This window comes from Haemaphysalis longicornis, unplaced genomic scaffold (assembly GCF_048455015.1).
Source record: "Haemaphysalis longicornis isolate Haplotype H1 unplaced genomic scaffold, Haemaphysalis longicornis Haplotype H1 scaffold_2, whole genome shotgun sequence".
NCBI classification, from domain to species: Eukaryota; Metazoa; Arthropoda; class Arachnida; order Ixodida; family Ixodidae; genus Haemaphysalis; species Haemaphysalis longicornis.
The window spans coordinates 292,360,767-292,377,150 of NW_027526295.1; the positions used below are offsets into that span (position 1 = coordinate 292,360,767).

Here is a 16,384-nt window from a genome sequence, read left to right on the forward strand (position 1 = left end):
AGAAAGACCTTTTATAGCATTCAGGTGGTAGTCACATAACTTTCCGGCTATTTTGCGCGTAGCGAAATTTCCTGATTGGTCGATAAGGAGAACGCTGCAAAATTTCCAAATGCCAAGAACCCCAAAGACATCATTTTTGGTCCCACCCTCTAATCCACCTTAACTGACCCGCTAATTCTTCTAATCCAAATTAATCAACTCACCACTAAAACTAATTCACATTAGCTCATCCACTCACCTCACTAATCCACCCCAGTCTCACTAATCCCCACAATCACCATCGACTTTTTTCTATACGCCCCTTAATTTTAAAATTTTAAGGTCGAGAAGATTCAAGATAACATGAAAATGCTATCGCATCTACTTTAAAAGTGGAAATGAGAAGGCCCCAATTTTTAGATGCGACGCATCTCTTGCTCTGAGGCATGTCCCTCCTGCGTCGGCGTCGGCGGCGTCCGCACGCCACCTGCGCATGCGCGACTCTCCTCCGCTCTTCTCTCCGACAGCTGTGAGCAACACTCTCACTCCGTCTCATTATCATAAACAACAGCTGCGTGCGCGCGATTCGCTCGCTTCGCTCCGCTCCCATCGCACAAGTGCGCGCATGCGCGACTCTCCTCTGCTGTCTCCTCTCCTTCAGGCGCTGTGAATATAAAGCGGGTAGCGCGCTGCGGCGGTTCAGTCAGCGCTAGCTCTCGTTCGACTTCGCGTCACTTTGCTTGACGACTGCGTGCTTGACTTGATTCTTCCGATGAAGACGTGATGGAAGCGACGGTCCCTTCAGCGAGTGGTGTGACACAATCCAATACCAGCGTCACTCCAAACGCTAAAGTAAAGTTACGCCCATCTTCCCGCGTATGAGAACATTCGCATGTGATGGAAATGCATCATACGCGTTTATAACACGTTTCACCCGATTTAGAGAATCAACCCCACGGAAACACCAATTGAACCCCCCGATGCGTCGCATCACACCAGGGTTCCCTCGCGGGAAGATGGGCGTAATTCTTTTTTAATTCTCATGTTCTCTTAGAGCAGTAATCAAAGGACACAACGGCGCAGGGAGGCATTCGAATTAACAACACATTGAAAACTTTACACGATTTTAAACAGCATGCAGATAGAAACCATGAAGAATATATTCGATGATATGTTGCCTCGGATAAGGCGTTCTAACTTAAGTTATTCTGAATGTAAAAGATAATTGGGGGAGTTGAGCCGTACCTAACGCAAACTGATAGTACATGCGGACAACTTTGCATTACATGGCGGGTAATATGAATAAGACAACCGATGGGTCTTGGGAACTCCAGACCAAGCAAAATATTTCGTCGTGCTGCCTGGCGAGCGGTAAAAACATCTTCGGACGCAAGGTAGGGTGCCCAAATGGAAAACTAGAAATCACAACCTGTTCGGAGCATTTACTTCAATTCGTTCCGGTTCGGGTTTAGTTCTAAAATGGCGAAAAAAAATACGGTTCCGGTTCAGCTACGGTTCCGGGTAAATATTCGGGTTCGGTTCCGGTTTTTCATTCGGTGCCCGTTCCGGTTTCACACCCTGCCTAACACGAAGGTTATTCTCCATAACAATGTGAAAAGCGTGCGCAAGAACAGCCATACGCAAAACAATCTTTCAGCATGTGTGTTCCACAAAATTTATTATCTTGGGTGTGAAAGATACCGGTAATTCCACTTTGTTAAAGGGACACTGAAGTGATTTGTAAACATTGCGGGATTACTAGAGCAAATTATATTCTGGAGTCCATAGGCCATGTTTCGACCATTCTGAGCGCGTTTACGCGAATTTATTTAGTAGAAAAACCCATTCGAAAATGCTCTCCTCCTCGTTGCATCCTCGCCCATTTTCTGTGGCGTTTTCGTGTGAAGTCAGGAGGAGATGACTTGGCTTGACCATTGACTGAGCTACTGCACGGCTCGCTGACCTTCCGGCAGAGTCAGTCGGCCCCGAGTTTAGTCCACCGGGCGCCCGACGTCGTCGCAATTCGTTCGCTCAAGTGAAACGAAGCCACGACATGTTTGTGAATAAAAGAATATGCTTTTCTTTACTTTGTAAGTTTGCACATTGTATCAACAAGTCCAGGTCGTTCCACACAAGCGCTGCACAAGCGCACATGCGACGCTTCGTACGCTAGTAGGAAAATCTAAGGCCACTTGAAGGCGGGAGAAGAGTCTGCGAAGTCAATACAGGTACTAAGGAAATAAAATCAACTGATACTTTTACCGTATAGCGTAAAACTAGGGAGCACGAAGCACTTTTTTGCGCTGGGAGAATAATTAAGCACAGCCGTCAGCAGCACGACCACACATCTGCAAACGCTTTTCCGTGTATGAAATGCAATTGCTAGATATGAGATATTGAGGAAATTTGGGGGACGCTTACTGCACGAGCGCTATACAACAAATAGTCACCTAAGCTGCTTGAAATGTTAAAATAAATAAAAGTGTAAACTGGTTGTACATTATATATTTTATATTCATAACGCTGGTAGCGCTGGCATGAGCTCCAGCGGAGCGGTAATAGTGGCTCGGTCGAGCCGCGGAAACAGGCCTACTGGAAGCGATAGCGAGGACTATCAGGTAATACTGCCACAACTGCCCACCGGACGCATCGTCCTGAACACGTCGTTTTTGCACGGCAACGTGAAGGCTAGGCCGTTCAAGGTCGAAGATTTCAAGGACGCTCTCACACCGACTGGATTACTCTCCGAGGTTGTCGCCTTGGGGGCCTAGCAGATCAACCATGTGTGGGCGATAACTTTCAACAGTGCCGAGGCGACGAAAAAGATGTTGGCTGTCAACGAGTTTCAAGTCAAGGGCCGGCGGTGCGGCGTAATCGACCCGCAAGACCAACATGTCAGACTCAAGCTGCACTGGCTGTTGAACGGCGTCGCCGACGAAGACATCCGAGCAGCCTTCACGGCGTACGGCAAAGTGGCTGAGGTAAATAGGGAATGCTGGTGCGTCCAAGGCGTCGCTGACAAAGGGTCCACGACGAGGTCAGTGCTGTTGGAACTAAAAAGGGCCTCAAGTTCGCTCAAATCGCTCTGAAGCCGAGGCGGCCGGAGCATCGTTGGAAAGACAAACAGAAGCAATGTAAACCAACCGAACTGTGGCTGCGACGGGGTCCGCCAAACGCCCCCACGTCGATTCGGAAGAAGAAAGAAGGAAAAGACAATGCAGCTGGAGACGCCAACATCGGAGAGCCACCAGTGAAAGCAACGCAGAGGCGGCGGTCGACACCGAGGACTCGGCCTAACATACCTCCTGATCGGCGACCATCGGAAACGCCACCCCAGACGCGGAACGCAGGGGACAGCGCAGTGGCGTGCGGGAGCGCCTAGCCGGGCGATAGACGGGAAATGTAAGCGCCACGCTCTCGTCCTATATGTGATTTAAAATGTCTGAGGACCCCAAACTGAACGTAGCTACACTCAACGTCAGGGGTTTGTCGGGGAAAAGAAAACAAAGCCAAGTGCACCGATTACTAACAGAGCATGCGCACTTAATCTCCACACAAGATCGACTTAGTAACTGGGAATGTTTTGCAAAAAAAGTTCCAGTTATATATTCGGAACCGTGTTCCACATACCCTGAGATTTAAGTGGAACAGTGCACCACATATTTTGCAACTAAATTATGTGGATCGGAGTTCCAAATAAAAGTATGCGGATCACTGTTCCAAATAAGAGGGTAGTTTAAGTTACTGGAACATTGATCCATTTAAATGATTATACAATTTTACGGTGCGCCGTTCCAGGTACATTCAGACCAGCTGTTTATGCAAAACGGTGTTCCCATAGACATTGGGAAGCTGTCTATGGGACTCCACTTTACCAATATTTCTGCTTTCCTGTCGGTATACACTGAGGTCATATGCTAGGCTGGCGGATGCATTGGTATCAGCAGGAGACCCCAAGGACAATTTTAATACAGCCTTGATATATTACCTGCAGTGATACCAACAATTGGAAAGCAGAAACAACCGCAGCAGTGTGGTCCCTGACAGCTCTCAACAGTTGGCTATCGGAGCACAGTTCTATATAAAAGTTGGTCAGAGGCACATAGAGCGGCACACAGCCTTTGGCTTCACCCGCAGAATCATGTTCTGGGTTTTAGCTGCATGTAAAAGAAACAATATACTTGCATTAAAATAGACACGAAACCAACTATTATGACTCATACACTGGTTTTCAATACACTATACAACTTTACTATTATGTTGCCCTTGAAAAACTTCTGGAATTTTTCACTTAACTTCCATTGGCAGGCTGGAACCCTCCCCCCACAATGGAAGCACGCCGAAATCATCCTCATACCCAAGCCCAACAAACCGCTTATTACAAAGAACCTCCGACCCATCTATCTCACTTCCTGTGCCGGAAAACTGTTTGAGCACATGGTGCACAACAGACTGTCACCCCGCATCGAAGAGAACGGGTACTTCCCGCATACGGTGTACGGCTTTCGCCCCCACTATTTCACATTAAAGACGACGTTCTGGATACCCTGAAAAATGAGAGCAAAAAATCAATACTAGCCCTAGACATCAAAGGGGCATTTGAAAATGTAACACACCATGCTATCTTGCAAGGTCTTGCCTCAACGAACTGCGGTGAACGCAGATTTTCCTACGTCGCTTGCTTTCTGACCAACCGCACTGCAACGACAGACATTGGGCGTCTCCGTTCCAACCCATTCCCAATGGCACCCGAGGGAACCCCACAAGGATCCGTCATTTCACCATTGCTGTTCAACATAGCTACGAAAGATCTACCGCCACTCCTCGCAGCAATCCCCAATTTACGTCATGCACTTTACGCTGACGACCTCACCTTGTGGGTCCCGACCGGCTGCACCGGCTCTCAACAAGACGCACTTCAGGAAGCCATAGACGTCACTCAAACGTACCTCCGAGCTCGTGGACTAGAATGCGCCCCAGAAAAATCCGCCCTCCTCACGCTCTGTGCCCGCACTTACAAAAAACGAACAGGCCCAATCCCCGATCCGGAGTTAACAATAAACAACCTAACAGTACCCACAGTCCCCCACCTCCGCATACTCGGTCTCAGCATACCCAAAAATGGAAGCGGCTCTCAAACATTACCTGCAATAAAACGCACCCTCACACAACTCACGGACCTCGTGCGACGCATCCCCCACCGCCACTACGGCCTTCAGGAAAAGGACACTCTCAGAATAACGCAAGCAATACTGATCAGTCGTCTACGGCACACCATACCTGGCTCTCAAATACGTCGAAAAAGAAAAACTCAATACTTTTATCCGCCAAGCCTACAAACTCGCCCTAGGCCTGCCCCCCTCAACATCCACGCGCAGGTTGCTCCAACTAAGGGTACACAATACTTTAGAAGAATTGCACGAAGCTCATCGTTGTTACCAAATCACCCGTCTCAAGCTGACACCTACCGGAAGAGACACCCTTACACGCCTCGGATACCCGGTACCGCCCAAAGAAGACCAGCCCCAACGTGTCCCCCTCCACATCCGTCAACACATTCGTGTAGTTCTCGTGCCGCGGAATATGCACACCCGTTACAACAAAGTACGCCGCAAAGCACGGGTCGATGCGGTTACGAAGAAGCACGCAGGGAACCCTACGACACGCTACACGGACGCCGCACGCTACACCCGCAAACCCGCCCACGCAGTCACGGAACCGAAGTCACAGCCGCCACTATATCGACCGTCTCTACAAACACCGCTGAGGAAATCGCCATCGCCCTAGCAGCCACAACAAACAGCGAATACGTTACAGTCATTACGGACTCGCAAGTAGCATGCCGCAACTACCAGCTCGGCCGCATATCACCCTTCGCCCTAAAGATCCTGAATGCCATCCCGCAGCTTCCCGACATACATATGATTTGGGCCCCCTGACACGAGTCTTCGACGGAAATGAGGCCGCACACGCCGCTGCCCGAGTACACAACCTCCGGGCCATTTCCGAAGAGGGCACTAACACATTTAAGTATTCCTTTTTTCCCAGGACTATAACCGACTAGAACAATCTCCCCCCTGAAATTCTTTCTTCAAGTAGCATGTTGAAATGTATTGATGAAATGTTTGATCTCTAAAAAAAAGAATTTTCACAAATGTACCTAATAAGTTTGTACTGCCTTGTTCACACGTTTTCTTTTACCCGCTAGTATTGTTTAAATAAAATAAATAAATAGAATCAAGACATGGAGAAGGCCCCCCACACACTGAATGGCTACGCGGACATTCTCGCTCACTTCAGACACGAGCGTCAACGCTTCCCTCCACCCAACTCCCACCTTTCCAGAGCCGAAGCGACCACACTCCGCCGGCTACAGACCAACTCCTACCCGCACTGTACCCTCCTCCACCATATATACCCCACCCAGTATTATAGTACCTGCCACTTTTGCCCCCAGCCAGGCACCCTGTACCATTTGGTCTGGGAGTGCCAACAATCCCCATCCCTCACACCCAATCCCCGTCCTACGTACGAGCAGTGGGTGGACCGGCTGTCCAGCTCGGACCTCTCGACCCAGCGCATGCTGATAGAGAAGGCACGATCAGCCAGCAAGGACCAGGGCATCCCGGACTAGCGGACGCCCCCCCACCGGTGCCCTCACCATCCTGCACTATTAAGCTGGAAATTAAAGCTGTTTATTCTCTCTCTCTCTCTTTACTGGGTGTTAGTATGCAAACATTTCAGATATGGATAGCTGTCTATTTTAAATTGCACACAAAATGACCAACGTACAAGGAATAAATACCATAACGACAACACTAGGCTCTAAGTGGAATTCTTACATATTCACCTTAACTCAAAAACATGGGTAATAAAGACGGTTTTAGGGGCAACTGCATCACAAATAAATAGACTTGTGTGTCCGTTTACCGCGGCGCTGACACAGACAGTATACAACAGTGAGCATCAAATATGCTGTCTTATCAAATAAAACAAGGTACTCAAAGGCGGAAGTACGCATTGCGCTTGCCATATGACGTTTACGTATAACTGTTTGGGAAAATGCAGTTTGCTATTAAATTGTAAGGAAAGGCCTAAAAACAAACCATACACGGTTGTATTATCCCAAACCTACAACAGTGCAGTGCAAGAGTTTAGGAAAAGAACGCTGGAGCCAAGATTAACGATAAAACATTTCGACACGAGAGGTCACATGTGGCAGCATGCCACGATTAAAACATGAATATTAAAGATAGTACAGTTACCTGACACCAGACGTCAGTATAACATCAAGCTATTTGTAGCCAAAACAGACTTTATGAGCGTCCTGAAAAGGCCTTTTACTTAAGGCACGTTACTAGCCCAAACAATTTGGAGTTGTTTAAAATAATTCATCCCCAGAAATCTTATAAAAGCCAGCATGAATCTTATATAATTTTGCAAACCAGGTAGCTTGGAGCATGTTACACATATTAAAATTTAACAAGCAGACTAATTATATACACGTCATCAATTCAAGCGGGAACACGTCAGACATCCTTAAGAACCAAACAAGCTAGCGTTGAAACATACAGGTGACAAGTTTTACAAAGTTACTTGAAAGCCTTTTTTCCAGCCTCAAGATTTCACCCGAGGTAAAATTCACAGTTGCGTGCTGTAAAAACGTTCCCGTCTTGCTGTCAGTGTAATTATGACCAAAGCCCAGCTTCTGCCAAGCAAGAAATGTAACTTTGTTGAAAGGAGAAAACTTGTTCAAGCCAAATACGCACATTTTCAATTCTTCTAGGGCATAGGGGTCAGCTCACATACAGTACTCAAATTTATCAACGAAGGTGGGAGCCGTCTGCCAAAAATAAGCACTCTCACTTTTGCATCAGCAGCAGCACTGCCATGAAAAAAAATCTCATAAGCTACACTTGAATAATAATGACGTTACAATGCGGTGCCATTAACTACATTAACACTCACTATAGATTCAAAGGCAGCCTGCGCATTGTGCCAATGATGAAAAATCGTAAAGCAAGGCACGACTTCAGTGTTCAGTTGACATGCAACTTGCATGTGCCAGTAACTTAAACCTCTTCATCAGACCTGACCCCTTTATGCCTTTCACCTGACCTCCTTCATGACTTTCAAAAGATAATTTAACCTCTACCAATAATTTAAAATCCGAAGTAGTGCTGACCACTTCAAGTATTTTAACAGAGACTCCAACCTAAATGACACCAGGCCACTGTCAAATTTGTCATGCTTTCCAAGAACTCCCTGCAAAAGTCCCAAGAACTCTCCAAATGCACATAACCATAAGAACATGATGACACGATGAAAAAGATTACATATGCGGAGAAAAGGATGACCACATCCTGAAGTGGCAATGCAGGTGGCGAATCCGTGATGTGTTTCTTGCGGACAATATTGATGCCGCCAGTCCCTTCTCTCAGAATAACCGGGCATCGAGAAGACTTACTGCTCACCTCATGTACCTTCAAGGAAACAAAAAAATTTTGCTACATGGTTGCTTTAAATGAGTGAGTTGCTTAGGCCCTTTCACAACACAGTTAATTTATTTAAAATCAGTGATTTCTTGTGTTTTTTCTGGGAGTGCTGCTAAAGCTGAAAGTGCGCTAAACAATATCACCACAGACGATCAATGAAATTGCCCTGATTCTAAAAAGTATCTCACTTTGCTGCCTCGGTATCCTGAATATAAGGTTTTTTATCCTTGAGAGGTTTCGTTTATTCGTTGATAGGTTTCGTTCGTCAAATTATAATTACTATAATCACCTTTCGGCATTATATTTTACACACCTTCTCTCTACAAAAAAACTTCTCTAGTGTATAATGTGCTCCCTAGAATGCTGTAGTGAGGCTGCCTTTAATAACTTACAGCTAAACGATGTTTCTACCTCAAAGAAATAAATGGCCAGTCATAGGAAATCATAAATATCGCACTGTGGCAGAAATTTTTTAATGGAGTTATTTCCAATTAAAATATTTCCCTTTATGGTGGCGTAGTGGTATGAGCCAGAAGTTGAGCTGACTAATGCTGAACTAGACTGTTGCACAATTTCTTTTATGAATCCCAACTATAGCACATTTTATTGCAGACGTCACCTTCTTTCTGTGTTCTAAACAATTCCCTTCAGAAAAGAATGACCCCTTATTTAGCCACCTATCAAAATCTAATGCAAGCATTACTCATTCTACACCTGTATTTGGGAGTATTATTGGTACTATGGGAGTATTAAAACCGGGAAATCTAAATCTTCAATTGCCACCGTATTGTTGCAGCAGCAACCACATTGCCCGTGTTCGTGGTGCTGGCAAATCACAGCAACAACTCTCAAGGTGTAAAAGCTAAATATTTACAAAACTTAAATACAAAATAGATGTCTTTTTGACCGCTGTTTGAGCATCCGTAATAGGCGTAATGTGAACACAATGGCCAATATTGGCGGTTAAGATAACTTCTTAACAGTGCGAGTTTTTTAGAATGAACACTCCCAGGAATTGAGTCCCGGAAAAAACAAAATGCCAGCGTACCCAACCAAAATTAAGATCCGGGTGTTCCTGCCAGAGCCGTCTCAAAGTGCACTTCCAAAACAGTTTTGCTAACGTGTTCCAAAAAGCTCCTACTGCCACCTTGAACCACGGGCCAAGCTCTTACTGAAAAGAAGTTTCAAACCATTATTTATAAAGCAACTACCTAAAAACGCAGAATGAAAGACCGAAAAATGGCAGTGCGTACTTACTTGTAGAATGCAATGATTTCATCCAGTGCAAGAGCTTCAATGTGTTGCCTTGTGATCATACACTTCCAAGAAAGGGTCCACATACAATCAAAATGGCCATATGCATTCCTTGTTCCGTTGTTTTAAGTCTATGTTCGCCCCATTGTCTAGAAAACAAACAGAACAAAAACATCAGAGAATAAATTTATGCCTCGCTTTACCCATGGAACACGACAAAATATTGAACAATGTCTGATTGTTCCACGAAACTCGAATGTTTTTTTACAGCGCAAGCCCTGGTAGTCTTTTCCTGCTAAACAATTGGAGATTTAAAAATATTTGAACACACTTTAAGCTCACCTGTCCTTGGTCTATGCGAACTGGTGAATATCTGCACAATATGCATGACTGAAAAGGTACTCTTTCTGTGGCTTATGAGCTCCACAGGGCATTCATAATCCGTCACACTCTCCCCGACGACCCTTCCGCATGCCGGAGATGTCTTCAGCCATAGTGAATGCCACAGCCATGACTTCGCAGGTTCATGTAAGGAATGGAAATACTTTGTTTTCATTTCTATTTTGCAGAGGAACAAAAATATTTCTCACACCCTATCATTCGCGGGCCAAATGTCTCCACAGTCAGTCATAGACTGTTTCTGAACCGGTCATAGAGGATCAATACAGAATGTAGCAATCTGCATTCGCAGTATAATTTCTAAGTTCGAGGAAGAACAGAAATGGATTAATGTTTGGTGCACATCGTGATGCAACAACTTTGCACCTACGCGTTTTGAAAATTATTCCTACTCTCGAGCTGCCACTGACATTGATAGCATAAAATTGCAGGAATAAATTATTTTTAAACTTACTTTGTGATGTCAGAACTTCTAATAGTCAAGACGTGAGATTTATGGGTACTTATTCTGAGGTCTCAGGTTGCCACTGACATTGCAGCATAGAAGCGTCACCACACTTTCTGCGTGTTTCCACGTGCCTTCCCCTCCACAAAAGGAACGTTTTGTTACTACGCTACTGCTAAGACAAACACTTTCCCTTGCATTTCACTACACGTCAGGGAGCTAACTAAAGTTGACTAGTGTAAATAGAACATCTGAACTCATCGAAGGCATTGGAAGAAACATGAAACAACTACACACACAGCACAGATACACATAAGCAGTGCTGTCGCTAACGCCTTGAACGCACATCAACATTAGGCGGAATAGCGTGATTAGCACAGTAAATTTATGGTTTTCAACAGACCAACACAACGCAATTAACACGAAAGTTTGAAAATACTGACAAGTTAAAGAAAGACGCTGTGCTGTGACAAACAAGATCAGCGTGTGCGCGCGAGACAATAGTGAGCGACTAAGCCGAGAAGATTCAGTACCAATGACAGATACAGCAACCGTCAGTATACAACTAAGCAACACCACACTGTAAGGGGACATGCAGACTCGAGTAATGTGCGCACTAACAACCTTCTAAATAGCACTAGCTAACGTACGCAGTCAGAAATGTCAAGCCTACTCCACACACAAACACGCAAGCTTAATTGAATAACGGCAGCAAACGTTTCTCGCACACGAACAACAGGCAGCGGAGCGGCGTGTTTATTGGACGCAGTGATGAACAAGTCAATGAACAACAACCGTTACCAGAACATGAATAAGCAGCACAGACCTTTTTTGCACATCCTGGCAAAACTTCACTTCGTTGAACAGTAAATACAGCCCAAGGATATGAAGAAATCCGCAGTTTCACGCCACAACCACACTGGTGGCCACGGAGGAAAGAAAAGTTTAGGAGGGAGGGTCACGTGACAACCGTGAAGCCTAGTCATAAAAAATAAAAAGGAAAGACTGATGGGAGGTGTTCTATTCACGTGACCGGCAAGCGGTAGTTCTTTGCGCCTCATGTGGCCCTTCGCCGACGCTGCATGCGTGCGTCTATCCGTTTGGTTGCCGGGCCGTCCGCGTATTCGAGTTTCGGCGACGAGTCGTTGCGCGCAGCTCTGCCTGCAACCCGAAACGCGCAGCGGCCTGATCGCGCGGGCTAAGTGGTCGGACGGGAGAGGCAGAAAACATCTTTGTTTACTGAGCTTTCGGACCCGTCGAAGTTCACGCCGCAGTCGGAGAGTTTTGTGCCGCCACCGCGTGCAGAAGTGGAGTTGATCTTTTCAACTTTGCCGCTCAGGCAAAGTTGAAAATAAGATCAACAATTTCAACCCTTTCTTTAACCATTTATTGCCAAGGCGCAGTCAGTCCACCATTCAGCAAGGTCCCTCTCAGGCGTAATCTAGCATTCGTTTTTTTTTTTTCCATATACGGCACCGATCGAGCGCGGTCCTCAGCGGACAAACAGCCGGCGTACTGCTTGCGACTTGAGGTGGTCACACCCAACATAAGGGTTCTAAAACCTTTGTTTTCCAGTGCACTGAAGTAACGTACCACCACGCCGGAGCACCGAAAAGGCGAACGTATGCAAAAGCGCGCGCGAGCGAAACCAAAGCTATAGTCTTACCACCTCCCCGCCGACACGAGACGCGTTACGCGCGATAACTCAGCAGAATGCCAAACGCAAACGTCACAACACACCTGCAAACACCACGCAGCTGTAGGCCGCTCCATGCTTGTGAATGTTTACGGCGGCGCGTTCGAGCGATGGAACGTCAGAAGTGAAACGTGCCACCATGCCGGAGCACCGATAAGGCGAATGTATGCAAATGCGCACGCGAGCGAAACCAAAGCTTCTCGCACAACCTCTCAGCTGATGGGACACTCGTTACAGCTCTATGATGTAAAGGAAAGGTGGCGCGATAACTCCTAGCAAAATTGGAAACGCAATCGTCAAAGCACACCTGGCAAACACCACGCACCCGTAGGCCGCTCCGTGCTTGTGAATGTTTACAGCGGCGCGTTCAAGCAAATGCGGTCGTGGTTCCAGCGGTAAGCGTCAAATTCGTCTCGCAGCTCATGAAGGTGCTCCGTGAGCATGGGATCTACGTATCGTATCGCTTTGAACAGCGACAGTACCAGTACTTCCACGATACGAGGGTGGGAGCGCAACGCTGGCGAAAAATCGCGTACGGCGCCTTCGGCAACGCCACTCGCCTCCTCCTCCACCGGCAGAGAGCCGGAGCCACTAAATGCTACCGCGGGCCTGAGAGTGGTGCTTCTTCCATAATGCATTGCGCGGGAGGAGCCCGAAGAGAGGAGAAAGCGGCTTCAGAGGAGGTTGGCTTGCCGAAGCTGGGCCGCCTGACGTCATACTCCCTCCTAACATTTTTCTTCCTCCATGCTGGTGGCGGTTCCCGCCAGTCTGACCAACAGTTAATCTAGTACATCAGGCGCATAACGCGAGCAATCGAGAAAACCGCTATAGAACGCCACAACTGACGCTGCATTCGGAAGAACAAAAACTAGCGGCGTAAACATGGCGTAAACGTGAGAGATAGGGGCGCTGCCGTCGTTAAAAGTGTTCAGGCAGTCCCGTGTTTCCCTCATGGTCGTTGTACGCGTTGCTGTCCCACTATACCATGCATCAACGCAAACGGCGCTGCCTTGCGGCTGCCAACGCATGCGCATAGCATGCTGCACTGAAGTGGCGGTCGTTTCGTAATGGTTTCGGCCAACTTTTTCTTCCTCCGTGGCTTGGGCGATGCACGCCGTGGCCGGTGACCATACCGCAGAAGAGATCACAAACTCGGCACCCTTGATCCCTTTTATTTGCTTCGGAAAATGGGAATAGGCCCCTAAGCGGACGTCTACACGGCTCTGAGGCTGGAACAAAGAGCTCAGATATTAGCCACATTAACACGTTAGTGGGGCTAAACTTGTTTCTCGCCGCGGTGCCTGAGCGCGTGCGATATGTGTGCATAAACTTTGATGACAGCTTTACTTCGTTGTCTGCAGTGAAAACAAAACGGCGCTGCTTTATTGACTGCGTTATCTTGACAGCAAGCCTTTCCACTACCAATAAAATATATTGCGACGCTCTTTGATACCCACGTTATAGAAAACTACTTCCGTATAGTGAATCCAGTGTGACATAGCTAATTAGAGAGTAATAATACATCTGCCTGTTTTCCAGCGGTTTTTCTTCCTGAACACCAATAGTGCAGAAAAACAGCAACGGGGGGGACCAGCAGGAGAAGGCACGTCATTCGGTCAACTTCAATTACTATGCAAGTGTCAACATTAGGATAACACTGCGGATTTTACCCATACTGCAATGCATAATTTGAAATAAGAATGCCATTTCACTATTGATATATAGAATGTAAGGGAGATGCCGCGTGGTAGATTTAGTTCTCCAAGTTTTGTGTCGTTCTCCTCCTGCGAAGAGGCATTCGTTTTTGCTTGTGGAAATTAATGCCCGGGACGAGACGAAATACACAAACGAACTTCTAAGCATATTGTCACAAAGCCAGAGACGACGCAGTTGTCTTGAAGGAAAACACGTTTAGTGGAGCGAACTTGTGCTCCCCTAACAACTCAAAGAATACCCAGGCGGCGAAGCAGCAGTCAGCAAAGTGACATGTGCGGGCGAGCGTCGACGATCAGAATGCTCTGGCGTCTGCTCTGCAGGCTTTTATCTTTCGCTGCGAGTGTTTCTGGAACCGTCGATTTACATCCAGAACATTGTAGATCAGAGAAGATTATACTGGGCTAGTGACGTTAACACGAAACAGTCTGCTTATCTGAATTAGATAGCCCGTGTGGAATAAAACTAAAGAATGGAAGACGCGCTTCGCTTAACACAAATAACAGAGCCAGGCGTAGCCGGGCAGTAAAAACAAACAAACGTATACATGGTTCGTGGCAATTTCCCCCCCTCTAAGAGTGCATCGACCCGATGCTAAAACAAAAGACAGTCCGAACACAACAAAAAGTCCGTCATCTTGCATAGTAAGGTTTCAAGCGAACCACGTGGACGACTTCGGGCCGCGTGCGTCGTCGTTATGTTCCGGAATCACCATCGGGGATCACCTCGTAGGTAAGTTAGCGGACACGTCCTAGAATCTGGTAGGGTCCGAAATACCGTCGCAGAAGCTTCTCACTGAGTCCGCATTGTCGGATGGGAGCCCGAACCCAAACACGATCCCCTGGGTGGTACTCGGCGTCTCGGCGTCGGAGGTTGAAGCCCCCGTCATCCACGAGCTGCTGGCTTTTTGTACGAACACGAGTGAGCTGGCGGGCCTCTTCCGCACGCTGAAGGTATCCCGGGACGTCGGGGTTGAGGGCGTCGTCTTCTACATGCGGAAGCATGGCGTCAAGCATCGTAGTCGGCCGCCCTCCGTAGACAAGCGCGAACGGCGTCATCTGCATAGTCTCCTGGATAGCCGTGTTGTACGCAAACGTGACATACGGGAGCACGTCGTGCCAAGTCTTTTGTTCAACGTCAACGTACATTGACAGCAAATCTGCGATGGTCTTGTTCAGACGTTCCGTTAATCCCTTCGTTTGGGGGTGGTACGCCGTCGTTCTTCTGTGATCCGTGTTGCTGTAGCGTAATATTCCTTGCATCAGCTCCGCAGTAAAGGCCGTTCCGCAGCCCGTGATTAGGATTTACGGGGCTCCATGTCGCAGCACAACTTGGCTTATGAAGAACTTTGCGACTTCCTTTGCAGTACTTCGCGGAAAAGCGGCGGTCTCTGCGTAGCGCATCATGTAGTGTGTTGATACGACAATGCACTTGTTCTCGGATCGTGACATAGGGAACGGGCCCAGTAGGTCCATTCTAATCTCTTGGAAGGGCCTCGATGGGACGGCGATCGGCTGCAGAAGTCCGGCGGGTCTCGTCGGTGTCGTTTTTCGTCGCTGGAAGTCACGGCAGCTCCGGACGTAGTGGGTGACGTCGGATGTAAGGCGGGGCCACTAGTACAGCAGATCCTAGCGGCGCTCGAGAAGCAGCGACCGGACGGGATGGAAGCAGAAAGGGTTAACCCGAGTACGCTGAAGCCCGCCGCGAGCGGCTCTCCCCGTTAAGAAGGCGTCCGGCCACGTCGCCCCAAGAGCCCGCCTAAGAGGGTGGGATGATAGGGGTTACTGCAGGAGACCCATTAAAGTTGCTCTCTCTCTCTGTCTCTCTCTCTCTCTCTCTCTCTCTCTCTCTTGATTTTTCCAATTGTGGGGGCTGTGCGGAGATGTCGGGAAGACGGGTCGTCGTGGCACGCTTCCAAAATTTCGTCACGAAGGTCTGCGGGGATGACAAGAAGGTAATTCGTTCTTGTTCCGGGGCTGAACTTCTTCTTCACGAGGACGGAGTTTCTCTGGCTGAATGCTGGTAAGCTGCGTCTGAAGGTCCTAGGAACGGCAACGTTGCATCCCTCGAGGTAGTCGATTATGGCGCGTAAGTCGGGGTGGGCACGCTGCTGGGCGGCTAGGTCGCTCTCCGTCACGATTCCGAAGAACGCGCTGTCTTCATCGCCAGACAGTTTCGGGCCTTTTCCTCCTACCTCCCCCCCCCCCCCTCAAAGCTTCATCGCATCGCATCGCTGTCTTCATCAGAGTCTTGTGGTGGTGGGTCGACGGGGGCGCGCGACAGGCAGTCGGCGTAGGAGTGTTTCCTGCCGGATTTATAGACGACTGTAACGTCGAACTCCTGCAGGCGCAAGCTCCACCGCCCAAGACGGCCAGAGGGGTCCTTCAAATTGGCGAGCCAACA

The 16,384-nt window shown here is 47.8% G+C and overlaps 1 long non-coding RNA gene across 1 annotated transcript; it reads right to left on the reverse strand.

The window, feature by feature from the left end:
• Positions 1 to 6,836: 6,836 nt before the first annotated feature.
• On the reverse strand, positions 6,837 to 9,858 carry LOC144167825 (uncharacterized). Its single transcript, XR_013322134.1, has 3 exons — positions 9,732 to 9,858; positions 9,523 to 9,645; positions 6,837 to 8,462 (listed from the first exon to the last, which is right to left on the reverse strand). It is a non-coding gene; the product is annotated as an uncharacterized LOC144167825 (long non-coding RNA).
• Between the last annotated feature and the right edge of the window lie 6,526 nt (positions 9,859 to 16,384).